This window comes from Chiloscyllium plagiosum, unplaced genomic scaffold (genome assembly GCF_037043375.1).
Source record: "Chiloscyllium plagiosum isolate Xiang-an unplaced genomic scaffold, Cpla_swu_hap1 HiC_scaffold_10, whole genome shotgun sequence".
Taxonomy (NCBI): Eukaryota; Metazoa; Chordata; class Chondrichthyes; order Orectolobiformes; family Hemiscylliidae; genus Chiloscyllium; species Chiloscyllium plagiosum.
This window is the reverse complement of record NW_028270148.1, coordinates 65,025,038-65,043,559: the sequence shown is the minus strand read 5'-3', so window position 1 is coordinate 65,043,559 and position 18,522 is coordinate 65,025,038. Positions and strand designations below refer to the sequence as shown.

The 18,522-nt window shown below is 40.4% G+C and overlaps 1 long non-coding RNA gene across 1 annotated transcript in view; it reads left to right on the top strand.

Annotated features, from left to right (window-relative positions):
• Positions 1 to 11,123, top strand: part of LOC122552889 (uncharacterized) — a 29,069-nt gene extending 17,946 nt beyond the window's left edge. The window contains exons 2-3 of the long non-coding RNA XR_015758460.1: positions 6,427 to 6,527; positions 10,971 to 11,123. This is a non-coding gene — a long non-coding RNA (uncharacterized LOC122552889). The remainder of the gene's footprint in view (positions 1 to 6,426; positions 6,528 to 10,970) is intronic.
• Positions 11,124 to 18,522: the final 7,399 nt, after the last annotated feature.

Here is an 18,522-nt window from a genome sequence, read left to right as displayed (position 1 = left end):
GAATATTGTGTGCAATTCTGGTCTCCCTCCTAGCGGAAAGATGTTGTGAAACTTGAATGAGTTCAGAAAAACATTTACAAGAATGTTGCCAGGGGTGGAGGATTTGAGCTACAGGGAGAGGTTGAATAGGCTGCTGCTGTTTTCCCTGGAGTGTCAGAGACTGAAGGGTGACCTTTTAGAGGTTTATAAAATCATGGGGCATATGGATAGGGTAAATAGACAAGGTCTTTTCCCTGGGTTGGGAGAGTCCAGAACTTTGGGGCATAGATTTAGGATGGGAGGGGAAAAATTTAAAAGGGATCTAAGAGGCGACTTTTTCACGCAGAGGGTGGGGCGTGTAAGGAATGAGCTGCCAGAGGAAGTGGTGGAGGCTGGTACACTTACAACATTTAAAAGGCATTAGATGGGAAGCGTTAAGAGGGATATGGGCGAAGTGCTGGCAAATGGGACTAGATTAGGTTAGAATATCTGGTCGGCTTGGACAAATTGGACTGAAGGGTCTGTTTCTGTGCTGTACATGTCTGTAATTCTACTTGAAGGTGTCATAAAGGATTGCATTGGTCAGCAATGACTCCACATAAAATATTTTCTCTCCTAGAATGTATGCATTAGCTGTTAGAGCTAGTGTGGTTGGGGAAAAGCTGATGAGATGTACTGAATTAATGAGATGGAAGCACAGTGTCCATGCTGGGTTGGTAGAGTTGGGAAGGGGGATTTGCAGTAGCTGGGAGGTGATCACAACAGCAAGAAAATAGTATGGGTTAATCGACATTGGTACTTTGCCTGGCAGGGCAGAGAGGATAACTGACATTCTTACGGCATTGTTGTGTATTCGTCCAGACCATGGAGACTAGGCTTACCCAGGTGGCAACCTCAGACAAAGCTGGCCTGGTCTGATGGCATATTCTCCTTTGGCAGAATACTTGGAAGATGGCAGCACTCTGCTATATCATTCTGTCCACCAGGACCTCCTATCTGCAAAGTTGGGCACCAATTTTCCCTTGTTTGTCATGGCAGAAAGAAAATTCCTTCAATTGTGCAGAGCAGCTCTGAATTGCCAGTGTTTGGCTGGGTGCAACACAACATTTTCAATATGTAACTGGTGCCAGGCAAACCAGTCTATTGGGGGATATCTGGACAGTTGTGATCTCAAGTTGGAGAATTCGGCTAGCATTGGATGAGGGGACACCATAGGGGTATAGTGGGTAGTCGATGAAGCGCGTTTGGTATGACAGCCTCATGGAGTAAACCCATCCAAGAAAAATAACAGATCGTCAAAATGTGGTAAAATTCAGCCCATAGTATTATTAAGTATTGAGGGCAAAAATCACTTTGCAAACCTTGCTTTTAAATAACATATTAATTATTTGAAGTGTTATGACTATTTTAATCTAAGTAACACTGAGAGGGATGGATCTTTGAGCAATAATGTGAAATTAGTGAAATCAAGTGGGACCTTATGCTGTCCTCTATCATAAGTTTGGCAGTGGGGAGAAACAGGTGACACTATCATCTTCCACCTTCTCCCCCTGATCATGTCTGAAGTGGGGATGGGTTAGTGGGAAGGACCATTGTTGACAGTCAGCCTTCCCTGACATGTTTGCTTGTGGCTCCCAGGGGGGGAGAGCCTCTTTCAGAATTTGAGAGCCAATCCCCCAATCCTCCTCCCAACTCACTCTCTGTCACTTTCCCAGGAACTTCTACCAACCCTTGCTCACTTGTGCCATAGTCATTCTCCTTGATCTGAGGCTTTGGATAGGTGTCATTCTTCTAGCAGCTACAGCCTCACCAGTGGCACTGCAGAGTACAGAAAAACTGCCATCCTCTTATTGGGCAGCAACTACACAGAGCTGGGTCATCCATCCTGGAGTCCATGAAAGACACACACACTGTCGGCCAGTCAAGTACCAGAGTGGCACAGAATGCAGTGAATTGATGAGAAAACATGACACACAGCTCGTCAGTCCTGCAGCTAGCAGGCAAGCCTCCCACCGTCTCAACAAGACATTCCCATGTCTCCATTGACTAACATGGACTTTGCAACAAACTATGATACAATAGGCTGTACCAGGAGAAGTAGGGAATTTCTTTGAACTGGAGAATGGCAATTTCTTTTAAACTGTTTAGTGGATAATTACTTTATTACGATCAACACATCTTTAGAAGGCAGAAGCAGCAGATTCCCCAGCTCATCATTGTTGGAGTATTTTACACCCATTTTCTAAGGTTATAGCACTGTTATCTATAGCTGACCCTGTGAATGAGATAACACAATTGTAATAATTAGGCAAGCCACCTTAGGAAATCATCAGTGACCCACCCAAATCCAAGCCCATATGGTTTCAAGCAGATAATGAGCCAGTTAATGTGATATGTCCAGACCTAATGGATACCGGATCTGGATGGCAAGAATCTTTAATTTGCCAGGTTTTTAAATGATAACTTTTTTGCAACGTATACATGAGCTCTGTTACTTCAACACTGATAACGAGGTCAAAGTATTAGCAATCTTAATGTTTCAGAACAAGAAAAAGGAGGTGAAAGCTGACACCACTTAAAATGTTAACATTCAAGGAATAGAAATTTAAAGCTATCCCAGGTATGAAAAGATGAGAACAAGAAGTATCTAAATGCCACAAAAAAATCATTTTTATATAACAAGCTATTCACTTCTAGATTGTGATTTCAGAATTCAGGACAGAGAGAGCTATTTCCAAGGTAGATTCCAGAATATCAATTTTTACCCACGAGTAGACATTGTTTTATGCTTTTATTGTACAGAATACAATTCTTGGCATTCATTTGATTTTGAATATTGTTCTTGATATTTGAGAAACATCAACAAGTACAGGTTATCTCAAAAAGGCTGTACATTGCAAATTGTTTTGAAATGGCTTCCACTTTGGGGGTCCTGTTCTTAAAAAGAAGCAACATTAATATTCTTCATTGAAATAGCAATAGCATACGCATGTGAATTTTTGTGTTTACTTCTCTCTATTACTGTTAAACACAAAATATATTAAGATAACATTTAACATGCTGGGTGAAATCTGTGTAGCTAGCATAATGGTTTGATTCAATTGTTAATAACTGCATTTATGGGAACTTGAAACCTGAAAGAAAAGCTGTTTTATTTTGTTCTCTATAAGACTATAAAAAACAGAAACAGGAGAAGGCTATTTGGCTGCCTCAATACTGCTCCATCATTACAATCCAAAGATGTGCAGGTCAGGTGAATTGGCCATGCTAAATTGCCCATAGTGTTAGGTGCATTAGTCACAGGGAAATGGGTCTGGGTGGGTTACTCTCCGGAGGGTCGGTGTGGACTGGTTGGGCCGAAGGGCCTGTTTCCACATTGTAGGGAATCTAATCTAATCTAATCATAAACAGGGTCATGGTTGATTCAACACACCTCATGTCAATTTTCCTGTACTCTCCCCATAATCCTTGATTCCCCAATTGATTAAGAATCTATCTAATTCAGCCTTAAATAACACAGGGAATCTGCCTCCACATCTTTCTATGGCAAGGAGTTCTAAAGATTCACAATCCTCTAAAAAAAATTCCTCCTCATCTCAGTCTTAAATTGCTTGCATTAGAACATTTTATTAAACGTACATACTATACTTTTCATCAGCACCTATATTAATTGAATTAAGGGAGTCTGGTTTAATAGGCATCCATTTAGAAATGAGGCCTCGAGACTTTAAAAATCTTAAGCATAACTCTACAATATGAGAAGGTGAGGAAAATAAAAAAAGACCAGGAGATCACTGCCCATGTTGCAATCTCTGGGATGCATCATTAAGAAATTGCAGCAAGTCATCATGTGCAGGTGTTCACAACAGAGTTGTGCTTCCTTAACAAACTATACTTCATCAGCAATATTAAATAACGTAAGCTCAGCTTTACAACTGACTAATCCTCAGTGGAGAAATCATTACTTTCATTATTCTGTTTTCTGTCCATTTTAATTATTGTGATTTTTTATTAGCCTTCTCTTACTGCTCTGTATAAAACATTTTATGTTTATTGATTTATATCGATCCAACTCGTTCAAATATGTTTCACATTTTGGACTACATTTTCACAATCCAAGGTGGATAGAGTAACTGTGGAAACATGAGGAAATCAGGTTAAGAGGTTTATCGGCATGATCAGAGGAACAAGAGTAAGCCGATCATCTTCTCCAGCTTGTTCTGGCAGTTCATTAGATCACAGCTAATCTCAGGCCTGACGTTTTTCTAGGTCTTGTGTTGCCTTAACTTAAAGTCATAGAGATGTACAGTACAGAAACACATCTTTCAGTCCAACTCGCCCATGCTGACCAGATATCCTAAATTAATCAAGTCCCATTCACCAGCATTTGGCTGATACCCCGTTAAACCTTTCCTATTCATATACCCATCCAGATACCTTTTAAACGTTGGAATTGTACTAGCCTCCACCACTTCCTCTGGCAGCTCATTTCATACACACACCACCCTCTACATGAAAAAGTTGCCCCTTAATTTCCTTATGAATCGTTCCCCTCTCTTTAAATCCTCTTTCCAACATTTCCTATGATTCAGTATCTGTTAGTCTATGGGGGTGCAAATTGACATTCTCACACCCCTGCATGAAAATGTGCTCCCTAGTTTGATTTCTGAAAGGTACATCTGATGTTTAATTGTCTTTTCCCACTTGGATAGAATTTTACACAAAATTACGTCTGTCTGTCTCCCCCACCCACCACTTCAACCCTGCTGGCTTAAAAATACAGAGGGGAGTCCACCTCTGCTTTGCCAATCTGACCCACACGAATTTTCTTGCTATATAACCATTAATAGGCTCAGGGTGAGATTTCTGCCACCGTAAGGGGGAAGTGCCCACCCTCTGAAAGCTGCAGGTCACATGACATGAGCCAGCAGCTGCCTAAAGCTGGCATCACCTTTGGGAACAAGGGCTACTATTGGGATTCATGGGGAACATGAGGAACCATGGGGCTGCTGAGTCAGATAAATCCTCGGTTTCTGCTTGGTTGGCAGACCCCAATAAAGGTGGGGGTTGCCATCAGGAGGAACATGTAACTTGAGAAGTTAGCAGTGGTGGGTAGAAGACCTGGTATAACGCTGGTGAAGTTGTGCTGAACTACGTTAAGGCCAATGTACCCCCCTAGACATCTGATGTCAAAAACTGAACACAAAGTAGGATATGACCAAATACAACCGAAGGATCTCTTTCTCCTCTTTGCTATCCAGCCTCTACTGGATAAAGGACATGAATCCAATAGTATTTTTTGATTATATTTTTAAATATTCTGTAAGTTTTAGAGGTTGGTGAATATGGTCATCAGGAATCCTTTGCTCCTCCAGAATTTCTAGCCTGTCACATTTATAATATTGTTTTGTGATTGGTTCGGCTTGGATTAAAAATAGATCACCTCACCTTTCTCTACACTAAGTTACATTTGCAATAATTGTGCCCAACATGTAATCCTGATGAAGGGCTTTTGCCCGAAACTTCGATTTTCCTGCTTCTCGGATGCTGCCTGACCTGCTGTGCTTTTCCAGCACCACTCTAATTTTGACTCTGATCTCCAGCATCTGCAGTCCTCACTTATGCCCAATGTGTAATCTGCCTGCCATCCTTTGTAACTTAGTGCTTCACTGTACAGTGTCCCTTAATTGAGTACTATTTGCAAACTTTTACTTGGAACTCTCTATTCTTCATCTGAATCGTTGACATATATACAGTCCGAACCGATTGGCCTAGATCTCAGGGAACACCATTTATCGCATCCTGTCTAATAATATATTTTTGCCTTTATCCTGCTCACAATCCCTATTAGAGATCCTATTGGTAGCTTGGCCTGCAGATTTAATGAGACCAATGGAAGAAACCAAGTATGGAGACATGATGATATTGAGACAATAGTTTGAAGCTCCATCCAACCCTCCTTGGGGCAATTGCCAAAAAATGTAGCTCATTATCTAATGGCATACTTAAATGAATCATTCTCATTTAAGTAACAAAATCATTGTCAGAACCTGTAAACACACAATAAATTCTCTCACAAATCCTGATATGAAAAATATTTGACCTAAATAAAGGAGAATCAAGTGCTGTGGCCTGAGGATTAAGGCCTCAAAAGAAACATTGAAAATAATTAAAAAGACAGAAAAGACTAACAATATCATGGAAGTAATCATTTAGCTATTGTGGTTTATTTCCCTTTTAAGTTAATAATGTGGTCTGCAGTTAGGTTTACGACTGCAACTGCTGCCAAATGGTTGTGTATTCCTGTTCCAGATGAATGCCCACAGCACTTGGTCTTGCACATCAGGTTTCTGCAGCTCATTTGGTGTAGCCATTTGAGTTATTTTTCATGACGGTAAAAGCCATTGTCAGATATAATAGAAAAATGTTGGCATCTTGTTTTCACAGATCCTGTAGAGTTTGTTATTTCTCATTATTCCCGAAGAATTCTACAGTTCAGCAGACTTACAACAAGATGGAGAAAATCAGAGTCCTTGTTACAATCCAAGGTCAATTGATTTTATATTTCAACTCTTGGACAGTGTTTACTGGCATATAAAAGTTAACAGTTAAAAGCCATATAGAAGTTTTCTACAAGTGAAATAATATTTGAGACAATGACATCTGAAGTAATTAGAACACCAACAATGTCGGAAATATGTTTTTAGATTAGCTTTTCACATTAATTCATGAACAAGGTTACCTTGACGGTTTTGATAGCAATTGAAAATATTTGGATCAATTTAAGTGAATGGATTAAATTGCATTTTCACGTGGATAAATATAAACACTTTTTTGAGATTTTTGAAAAGATTTGAAGCTCAGATTGAGTTTCAGGTTGTAAGTTTGCTCACTGAGCTTGTTTTCAGACGTTTCATCACCATACTAGGTAACATCATCAGTGAACCTCCGGTGAAGCGCTGGCATTCTGTCCCACTTTCTATTTAAGAGTCTTGGTCTCTGGAGGTGGGTGATATCATTTCTGGTTCTTTTTCTCAGAGGTTGGTAAATGGGGTCCAAATCGATGTGTTTATTGATGGACTTCTGGTTTGAATGCCAGGCCTCTAGGAATTCCTGTGCAAGTCTCTGTTTAGCCTGTCCTAGTTTTCTCAAAGTCATGTCCTTCTTCATTCGTATATAAAGACAGTAGTGATAGTGGGTCATGTTTTTTGGTGGCCATTTGGTGTTCGTGTATCCTGGTGGCTAGTTTTCTGTCTGTCTGCCCGATGTAGTCTTTGTTACAGTCCCTGCAGGGTATTTTGTAAATGACATTCGTTTGGCTGTTTGTTGGTATAGGATCCTTTAGGTTCATCAGTAGCTGTTTCAGTGTGTTGGTAGGTTTGTCGGCTATCATGATGCCAAGGGTTCAGAGAAGTCTGGTAGTCATCTCTGAGATGTCTTCGATGTACTTTAGTGTGGCTAGAGTTTCAGGGCGTGTTGTGCATACTTGTTTGAGTTTGTTGTTTAAGAATTGGTAGACTGTGTTTATCGGGTAACTGTTCTTCCTGAATATGCTTTAGGCATTTTTCTTCTGTTGCTCCTAGTTCCTGGTTGCTGCAGTATGTTGTAGCCCATTAAGATAATGTTCTGATGCAGCTCCATTTGTGGGTCTTGCAATGATTGCTTCTGTAGTTAAATATCTGGTCTGTATGTGCTAAACAGGCTAAACAGAGACACACACGGGAATTTCTAGAGGCCTGGCATTCAAACCAGAACTCTGTCAATGAACACATTGATTTGGACCCCACTTACCAACCTCTGAGAAAAAGAACCAGAAATGATATCACCCACCTTAACAGACCAAGACACATAAATAGAAAGTGGGACAGAACACCAGCGCTTTCCCGGAGACTCACTGATGATGTTGCCTAGCATGGTGATGAAATGTCTGGAACCAAACCTGCCAGCTCAGTGAGCAAATAGACACTTATACATTCGGGTGGGAATCATGACTTCAATACTTACATGTGTTTTCTGAGGAGACTTAAGTGGGAATAACTTCAGAATAAGATATTATAACATTTTGGGTGGCACAGTGGCTCAGTAGTTAGCACTGCTGCTTTACAGTGCTAGGGACCTGGGTTCAATTCCACCTCTGGGTGACTGTATGTGTGGAGTTTGCACGTTCTCCCTGTATCTACATGAGTTTCCACTGAGTTCCTCTGAGTCTGCTCTGAGTTCTTGCCATAGTCGAAAGCTGTACAGCCTAGACGAACTGCCATGGGGAATGTAAAGTGATGGGTGAACTGGTTAGAGAGCTGGCATGCACTCAATAGGCCAAATTGCCTGCTTCCACACTATAGGGATTCTGGGATTTAAATTGAAAAGGAGTGAGTGAATTGATTCATGAATCAAATTTACAGATAGTAATAATTCTGATCTGAATTGATCATATCCTCACATGTTAAAAGGTACAGTTTTGGTATTATACCTGTGAAAACTGACCAATCAGCTGAATAGAAATTTGGAAGAACAACAGAAGAGTTTAGGATTAAAAGTTATGAAATTACACTAACAGTGCAAACTTTGTTTTTGCTGAAGGAAAACTAAAGATTGATATGATACAGTTCTTTAAAATGTTTAGATAAATAATGATTTAAGCAGGCCATGATCAGAGGACTGTAAAACATCAAGTAGGATCAAGCGAGGTCAGAGATTCGGAGATTAATTTTCACCTCAAAGAATTACAAAATATGGAAAAGATTCCCAACAGGAAAGGTGAATGTTGCATTAATTCACAGACAGAGCTTGAAAATAACAGAAGATATTACGATTATGGTAAAGATGCAGTTGCTCCCACTCATCTGTGGTTTGGTGGAAAAAAAACACATTTTGTTGCTAGCCAATGCAACATACTTTCTTTCTGAGCTTGACTAATGCAATCCAATATTGCCAAATCTATTCCTTTCACATTTCTTTATCAGCAAACCACACTGCATTGATAAGTAATGTTTCTGTCAGCTTGATTCAGTGGTTGCTCTCTCACCTTTGAAATAGAATGTGGAGGGTTCAAGTCCCACTGCAGGCCTTGTCGACATAATCTGAACAGGAAGTGCAGTGTTGCCAGAGATACTGTCTTTCAGGTGAGACATTAAGCCAAGGTCCACACTGCCTGTTTTGGTGGGAGTAAAAGATCAATTTGGACAGTTTATAAAGAAAGCAGTGGAGTTCTCCTGATGCATCCCAATTAACATTAGAAAAACAAATTGGGGATAGAGTCTTATCTGCCATCTTGCAAGCCAGCACAAACCTGCCGTAATCTTTGCAAGAAACTCTGCCACATTGTATACCACTCACAAACTTAACAGAGCAGCATTCAAAGTCCCTCTCTTCAGGAACTACCAGTTAATCAGTGGCCAATAGCTCCTCTGTACTCAGCAGTGCCACTGGGGAAGCAGTAGCTGCTTCCAGGACAAGACCACCCAAGGCCCCGGATCAAGGAGGTGAGGGATTTTGAGAAAGAGGGATGCTCAGGGAAAGTTTGACAGGGGGTACAGAGGAAGATGTTGGAAACAAGTGCAGGGGTTGTCACTTTCATTCCCTGCATCTCTCAGTCACTGCACCCCACATGACAAGAACCACCGCCCCCCCCCCCCACAACTCCCTCATTTCATTAGATTAGATTCCCTACAGTGTGGAAACAGGCCCTTTGGCCCAACAAGTCTTACTGATGATGGGATCTTGCCGTATACGGAGTAGCTGCCGCAATAACAATGACAACACTTCAAAAGTAATTAATTGGTGGTCACGTCCAAAGATTTGCAGATTATGTGGATTGGCCATGCTAAATTGCCCATAGTGACCAAGAATGTGTAGGTTGGGTGGATTAGCCCTGAGAAATGCGGGCTTATAGAGATGGTGCTGGTGGTGAGGGGCTGGGGATGGCGGGGTTGGAGGGTGCAGGTGCAGGGCGTCTGGGTGGGATGCTTTTTGGAGAGTCAGTGTGGACTTGTTGGGCCAAATGGCCTGATTCCACACTAGAGATTCTATAAACAAAAGTAGTTTTGGGAAATCCTGAAAAAAACATATTCCATGTCTGCAAGTTTTTTTGTATTCTTTTCATGAAAGTATACTCACATGATTTGTTAAATCTTGAATAAGCAACTAGCATGTTTTTTAGATGGTTAAAATTATTTTGATTAAATTTTGAATTAAAATGTTTAGAGAGTATTAAAATTACATATGAGCAATCATATTGAAACTCTAAATTATATAAAAGTCATTGATTTCCATTTTATAATTGTGCAATGCTTTTCTTAATTCAGTAGGTGCCAAATTATTTTTGTTATGTTACAATCGAGTATGAATAGCAAACAGAAAATGTTATTACAGATGTATTATATGAATCCAATGAGCAATAACAAGCAACAGTTTTTTCATTATTGAGGCAACTGCTAAGTGGTAATAAACATTCATTTTTGCCATTTGGAGAAATCGCTGAAAAGAATTCACTTTTTCTAGCCCTAAATGTACCCAAAAGCCTGAGGCAATAGAAACACAGGAACCCTGAGCCAAGTATTATTGAGACAGATTCATAAATGAATGACGACGGGATGCCTAGCTCCTACCAAGAAAACAAGATGCTGTGAGCAGTACTGAACACCCGCATCTAAAATGGCCCACCTCAGGGTACAAATTGCTTGTTTCTTAAGTCATGTTGTGCTGACCACCCAATTAGATCAGCCAATCAACCAGAATAAGCTATACTTACACTGGAACTCTACAGTCATTCTGTGTGTATGTGCAATGAGTGGAGTCTGAGTCATTTGTATATAATTTCAGTTTAATATGAGAGCACAGAAAATGTTATTAGGAAGATGGAGTCACAATCTTAGTTGAGAAGTGTCTCATTTCTCATTTGTCATGGTTTGCTCTCACCTCTCACTTAAACTTTGAAGTAACATTGTTTGATATCAGTGTACATATGTCATTGAACTGTTTATTTTACACAGGTCAGCGCTTACACTATGATGGCAAACAAGGGATTTTCATGTGAAGCCATAAAGCATTCGTACACTAAACCCACACAACATGATATCAATTGTTAATTTGTTTTCAATTCCAGAATTCCCCTTAAATTTTTATACGGTGGAATTAAAGCTAAATTAAAGTAAACAACATGATATCTGTGTTGCTCTTTTTTTACACACATTATTCCCCTTTTCATTTGATTACAAATATCTCCTTTGTGATTTCTGATTCAAAATGAATGAACTTATTTTCATTGCCAGTTAATAGGGCTAAAACACAAAGCAATTTTAAAAAGTGAAGCAGCATACAAACTTAGATTTCTACCTTATTACCTTAACACAGTCTTAACATTAGTGCTGTTATAGAAATATTACATTCAGCTTTACATTGTTCATGCTACCTATGACAATTGTGTACACCACATTACAACACAGAAAGTATTTAGCTTCTGCAGACCATGTTACAATGATGGTCAGTGTATTTTTCTATTCTACATTTGGACATTTAGAAAAAAAAAACAAGACGTTTACTTTTATATCCATTATTACCCAGCACAAGAAAATGAATCTACACACATTTGTAACAAGATCTAATGCCTCACAAAGTTGATACCAGTTATAGATAAAAGTGTTTTAAAAAAAACTTGGAACATTTGCACTCGAGAGGGTGCAGAGAACATTCAACAGGATGCTTCCTAGATTGGGGTGATTCAGCTATGAGGGGAAACTAGATAGACTGGGGTTGTTTACCTTGAAGCAGTGAAGGCTGATTGAGGTGTCCAGAGTTTTGACAGGCATAGACAGGGTAGATGGGGAGAAACTTTAGCCTTTAAAAGAGGGATGAATAACCAGGGGGCACCGTTTTAAGGTAAGGAGCAGAACGTTTAGAGGAGATTTGAGGAAAAATATCTTCACCTAGAGTGTGGTGGATATCTGGAATTCACTGCCTAAAGGATGGTAGAAGCAGGAACCCTCAAGACATTTAAGAAATATTTAGATGAGCAGTTGAAATGTCATTGCATACAAGACAATGGGAGGGTTCTTGTGGTGTAGTGGTAGTGCCCTATCTCTGAATAAGAGGCCTGGGTTCAAGTCCCACCTGCTGCCGAGGTGTGTCGTAACAATTCTGAACAGGTTGATGAAAAATATCTACAAGGCCATGGGCCAAGTGTTGGAAAAAACAAGTAGAAAAGATAAATACTTGATAAGCAGTATAGAACCAGGGGCTAAAGGATCTTATTTCATGCTGTACACATTCTATGAGTTGATTAATAGTGGGGAAAACAGCCCGGCTCAGAGCTTTCCCTGAATCTTGGTTTGCATCTATACTGTTACAACCAGCCAATACTCCATAAGGAATTTAAACATATTGAGAACATATGTGCCAGTTTAACACTCTCATTCTTTTAATCACTCTCAGATTGATGAGCCACAAGGGTAGTTGTTATGCTCCTTTGTGGAAATGGAAGTCTAGTTCAAGTATTCGTAACTTTTCTGGTCTTGACTTTGTATTTACTAAGATAATAAAAGCAATTTTTAAGCAACATAAAAGTTCTTTCCATAATAATCCGTTACTTTACAATTTTGATTCAGATATTAAGAATAATTTAATGTGCATCAAAAAGACTTTCTATTTTGTGACAGACTGACATGACTGTGAGTGTTTTATACATTTTCCCTCAAAGTTAGAGGCAGATGGTTATATGATTGGGCAGGAAGATGGCAGATAGCAAGCCTGCCACCTTTCCCCCTGCTCTGATTAACTCCAGAACGTGATGATGTGGAGCTGCTGGTGTTGGACTGGGGTGGGCAAAGCCCAAAATCACATTACACCAGATTATAGTCCTAAAGATTTATTTGAAATTTGGAGCGACATTCTTTCATCAGTGCAGTGAAAGAGGGCATCTTTGATCTCTCAGCTATAAACTCTATGCCGGTGTGCCCTCTCTCTCTGCACCTGCACTCCGAAAGCTTGTGAATTCAAATAAACCTATTGGGCAATAACTTGGTATTGCGTGATTTTTGACTTTGGCTCAAATGTACTGGCTTATTGACAAATGTCCCACCCAGTCTCAAATGGAGGTCCTTAGATGGCTAATTAATATTCATTAATAAATAATGTATGTAAACAGAGGACATACCATACAGAAAGTCCAAAAAGACAAAGCCTCTTCAGATTGCTTGTGGGCTTCTGCCAGTTTGGGGGAGGAATGGGGCCCTCAGTGTCTGATCAAAAGACACAGCATTAAGAAGTTTGAGTGCTTTCTGAGAGTTGTCCTCCTGCCTTTTGCTGCTAAAACCCGCCTGCCCGGTGGTCCTCACCCTGTCCTCTTGATCCTGAGACTCTGGTAGGTGCATTACCAGGTAATGCCACTGCTCCTCCAATGGTACTGCTTTTCTCTATTGACCAGCAGCTCTTGGGCAGCAAATTTCCCAAATGTGGTATGCCTTCTTGAAAGGAAAGGGCTCTTGGCATCTTTCCAGCTGGTGGGTAAGATTCCCATCACCTGCATTAAATATCAGTCCATTAGTGAATTTGATGGTCATCACTAGCAGGGCTAATATGTGAAACTATTGGGTCAAAAATTGTCATTTAATGCTGCCTTGGTCTCACAATGTTATAACTAAAACTAAATTGTTCTGTTTCAGAAAAGTTACTATTTTTATACATACTTTTCCTTTTTTGATAAATGAAATTTGCTGCAGAAAGGCAGTTCTTCAGGCTTAATAATATTTTGTGTCACGTGCTGCTCAAAATGTGAGCTGATAATCTCTCAGCAACAGTATCCAGGAATTTGTGAACTGTACAATAATTAAAACTAGGTAGATCCTTAGTCAAGAGTGTGGTGCTGGAAAAGCACAGCAGGTCTGGCAGCATCTGAGGAGCAGGAGAACCAATGTTTCGGGCAAAGGCCCTTCATCAGCAATGAGCATATTATCTCCTTAACCAATCAGGTTGGAGGATTGTGAAATAAACCAGACAATGATTAACATGGAAGTCTATGTTAGAGCAAATTCAACATCAAATCTGGTACAGAATGAAAATGTTTCTTAATGAGTCTTTGTGGGGCATGTTAATAAAATTGAGTTCAAAACACTGCAACACATTCTATCAGAGATCAGGGAGCTATCTGAACATGCCCTGTGACTAAATATATTTTAATCGATCACACTAAGGAATCATGAATAAACAGTGCAGAATCTGAAACAGGAAGTGTCCCAAGGAATATTGAACTCAATGTCAAATAAAGAACAAAAGAGAGGGAAAGGAAAATGGGAGCAAGAGAGACAACAGAAACAGAAGAGAATAATATTCAACAATAATTAAAATCTGAATAAATAAATTGGATTATCTACAGTGTGGAAACAGGCCATTCAGCCCAACAAGTCCACACCAACCCTCCGAAGGGTAGCCCACCCAGACCCATTTTCATCTGAATGATGCACCTAACACTATGGGAATTTAGCATGGCCAATTCACCTGACTTGCATATCTTTGAGTTGTGGGAGGATAGTGGAGCACCTGGAAGAAACCCACACAAACATGGGGAGAATGTGCAAACTCCACACAGTCATCCAAGGTGGGAATTGAACCTGGGTCCCAGGCGTTATGAGGCAGCAGTGCTAACCACTGAGCCACTGTGCCAACATAATATGGGTTGATGTTTGATAAAATCATTTTTCAGTGTTAAAGATGTTGGTTGGTAGCATATGGCTAAAATAATATTTGAACTGAAATGCCCAACACAACTTTGTGAGGCAAGGTTAGTCTGTAGTTACCATGCCAAGTACAGGAAGTCTACATTGTTTAATACTTTTAAATAGGGGACAGAAGGGTCTGATCAGTTTTGCACAGTTAATGTCAGAGCACAACATCTTGAACGACTTCTCAAATTTCATATTTAACTGCATTTATCTCAACTTGCTGTCTGATTTATGCATAAAACATGATGCGCACTATAGAACACACCTTATTTTTGCCTCAGATCCAGACTATTGAGAGGGAAAGGAAAAGTGTCTTAAGGGAAAGACAAAAAAAGGGAAAATGATAGATTTTGCATTTTTAAAACCTCCAACAACTATTATATTCTGAAGGCCAAAAACGACACCTGCGATTATTAAGTTTCAGCGCCTTTTGTTTTTTATTGATTGATAGGATGTGGTCATTGCTGGCTTTGCTCCCTAATTGCCTTGAGTGGGTGCTGGGCAGCTACCTTCTTGAATTTCTGTAGTCCTTAGGATGTAGGGACACACACTGTGCTGTTGGGAGGGTAGTCCCAGGATTTTGACACAGTGACACTGAAGGAACAGCAATTGATTATCAAATCAGGATGGTCTGTGTCATGGAAGGGAATCTGCAGGTGATGGTGTTCCCAAGCATCTGCTTCCTTTGTCTTCCTAGGTGATAGGGTCATAGGTTTGGAAGGTGCTGTCAAAGAAGCCTGTGAGGTATCTCAGTACATTTCATAAATGATACACACTGGTGCCCTTGTGTGTTGGTGGTGAATGGTGTGAGTGTCTAAGGTGGCAGACGGGGAGCCCATCCATTGGGCTGATTGGTTTCAGATGATGTCATGCCTTTTGAAGTTTATGACCTGCACCCATTCAGGAAATGGGAAGCATTCCTTCATATTCCTGACTTGTGCCTTGTGGAAAGGTTTGGGATTTAGGAAATGAGCTATTTGCTGCAGAATTCCTAGCCTCTGACATATTCTTGTGCTCATGGTACTTATATGGCTAATCCAATTTAGTCTCTGGCCAGTATTAACTCCTAGGATATTCAGAGTAGCGGATTCAGTGATTGCACTGCTAAGAGAAGGTTAGATTCTTTCTTGTATGAAATGTTCATTGTGTCACGGTTATGTGGCATGAATCTTTTTGCCAATTACCGGCACAAGTCTTAATGTTATCTTGGTCCTGTTGCACAACATACTTCTTTTGTGCCAGGTGTCATACCGACCAATGGAGACTTTTCTCCTCATTCTCTTTGACTGGAGTTTTATTAAGGTTCCTTGAGGTCATCTCATTCAAAGACTGCCTTGATCTCAAGGGCTGTCACTCACACTTCCTTTCTGAGTTCATCTCTTTTGTTAATTTGGAAGCCAAGCTTGTAATGAAGTCAGATGCTGAGTGGGCGCGGTGAAACTTAAACTGGGTGTCAGTGAGCAGATTGTTGTTCAGTAAGTGCACTTTGCAGCATTCTCAATGATGACTTCCATTACATTGCCAATGGTTGAGAGTAGAGTGATGAGCAGTCATTGTCCAGTTTGAGTTCACCCTGCTTTTGTAGACAGAACATATTTAGGCAATGTTTCTCATTGCTCAATAGATGCCAATGTTGTAACAATACTAAAATAGCTTAGCTAGGGGTGGGGCTAGATTTGGAATATATTTTCAGTACTGTTAGTTGAATATTGTAAGAGCCCACAGCTTTTACAGTATCCAGTGTTTTTAGCCATTTCTTGATATCTTGTGGAGTGAATTGAGTTGACTGTTGACTAGCAACTCTAATGCTACAGACCTCAATAGCAGGTCAAATTGAATCAAGTACTCAACACTTCTGGTTTCACCATTAGCAGCAAATTGTAGACCAATTTGTCTTAAATTTGTGGTTAGCTTATAGCTACTAATACTTACAATATATGGCAAAAGCTATCATTTTCCAATGTAAAATGACAAACTATTTCTGAAACAGATGCACAACTAAGCCACCTTAAACCAATCCCATCCTGTTTCAGAAAGAAACTGTACTAGTAAATGCACTTCAATCTTCTCAGATGAAAAGGATGGTAGAATAATCTGTTGTAGAACAATATCTCTCGTTGGAAAGAAACTTGGAAGTTATTTAGAAGTGTGCCATCTTTCAGAACATCTGTAAATAAGACCAAGAATTCTGAATGTAAATATGGAGCTCGATTCTTGGTTCTAGGAATGCCAATAGCAATATTACTTGCAGCCATTTTATTACTGTTATCTTTCAGAGTTTCAAAGATGTAACAGAGGTAGCTACTTTTAAATTGTTCTGAGACTCGGCAAGATGGCAGTGATTCTGTAGAACTGCTGTGAACAGCTCTGCCTAACAGCCAAGACATAAGGTTCCTTGAGGTCATCTCATTCAAAGACTGCCTTGATCTCAAGGGCTGTCACTCACACTTCCTTTCTGAGTTCATCTCTTTTGTTAATTTGGAAGCCAAGCTTGTAATGAAGTCAGATGCTGAGTGGGCGCGGTGAAACTTAAACTGGGTGTCAGTGAGCAGATTGTTGTTCAGTAAGTGCACTTTGCAGCATTCTCAAGGTTTTTTTACCATCCCTGGCCAACTTATGTGGTGGAATTATTAGTTTAAAGCCTTACAATACACATGTATTTGATAATATTGGGGAGTGGGAAGGATGCCAAAGAGAAAAGGAGCGAGCAAGCAGCAGCAGGGAGGACACTGCCCTGCAGCACCAGGCATACCAGAGACTGCAGCAGCAGCAGCCTCTCCTAAACCCCCCGGGGACCTGACAGACTCACAGGAATTGGCAACGGCAATGAAGAGACTTACCTTGAAAGTTGGGGCTACGATTGAGGAGAGCAGTGGGGAGGTTTGTGCCCAGGTCCAACCTATCGCATCCATGCTGCAGAAGCCTGAGCAGGAGATCTAGGGCCTCGGAAAGCGGCTGGAGGAGGTGGAGAGTCGAACAAAGGCCTCGGAAGCTGCGATGGAGTCGGATCCAGGTGCTGGAGGGAGAGGTTCAGGCCTTGCGAGACCATATCTACCATCTCAAAAATTGAGGTTGGAGGATAAATCTCCGAATTTTCAAGCTCCCTGAAGGTGAGGAAGGTGAGCAGCCAGTGAGCTTCTTTGAAAGCTGGCTGCTGAAGGTTTTGGGCCTTCACATCAAGTCTAGCAGGCTTCAGATTGAAAAGGCATATCGGGTTACAGTCAGGCCCAGTGCAGCATCCCCGCTCAGTCCTAGTGCACTTCCACTCATACAAGGACAAGCAAAAAGTCTTAGAAGCTTCCAGATCCCTGGGAAAAGATCTGCATGCACTGCTGTACAAGGGGTCAAAAATCATGTTTTTCCAGGATTTTTCAGTAGTGTAATTTGAAAGAGGAAGTCCTTCGATGAAGTTAAAAAGAGGCTGAGGAACCTGGGCATCCAGTACTCCATGAGATACCTCGCAGTGCTCTGTTTCAGCCACGAGGACTCAGTTTATACATATAACTCAGCGGATAAGGCTAAAAACTTTATGGACACTTTAAAATAGATGGATTGGCCTGGAGAATAAGGTTAATGTTTGTTCTGTTTTCTATCTTTCTCCATGTTTTCCCATCTTTTTTTTATTCCTTTCTTTCTCCCTAATAATTTCCTTTTTGGAAAGAGGGAAAAAGACCTTGGAATAAGTTGTTCTTTTTTTTAATACCTGGATTTTCTGATGGGAAATTTTGTGGATGTTCTTTGTTGTCTCTTCCCCTTTTTTTTGATTGTTCTGCTTCTCTTTTAGTCACAAGTCGGGGTGACATGAAGCCAGGGATGGGTGGAGTGCTCA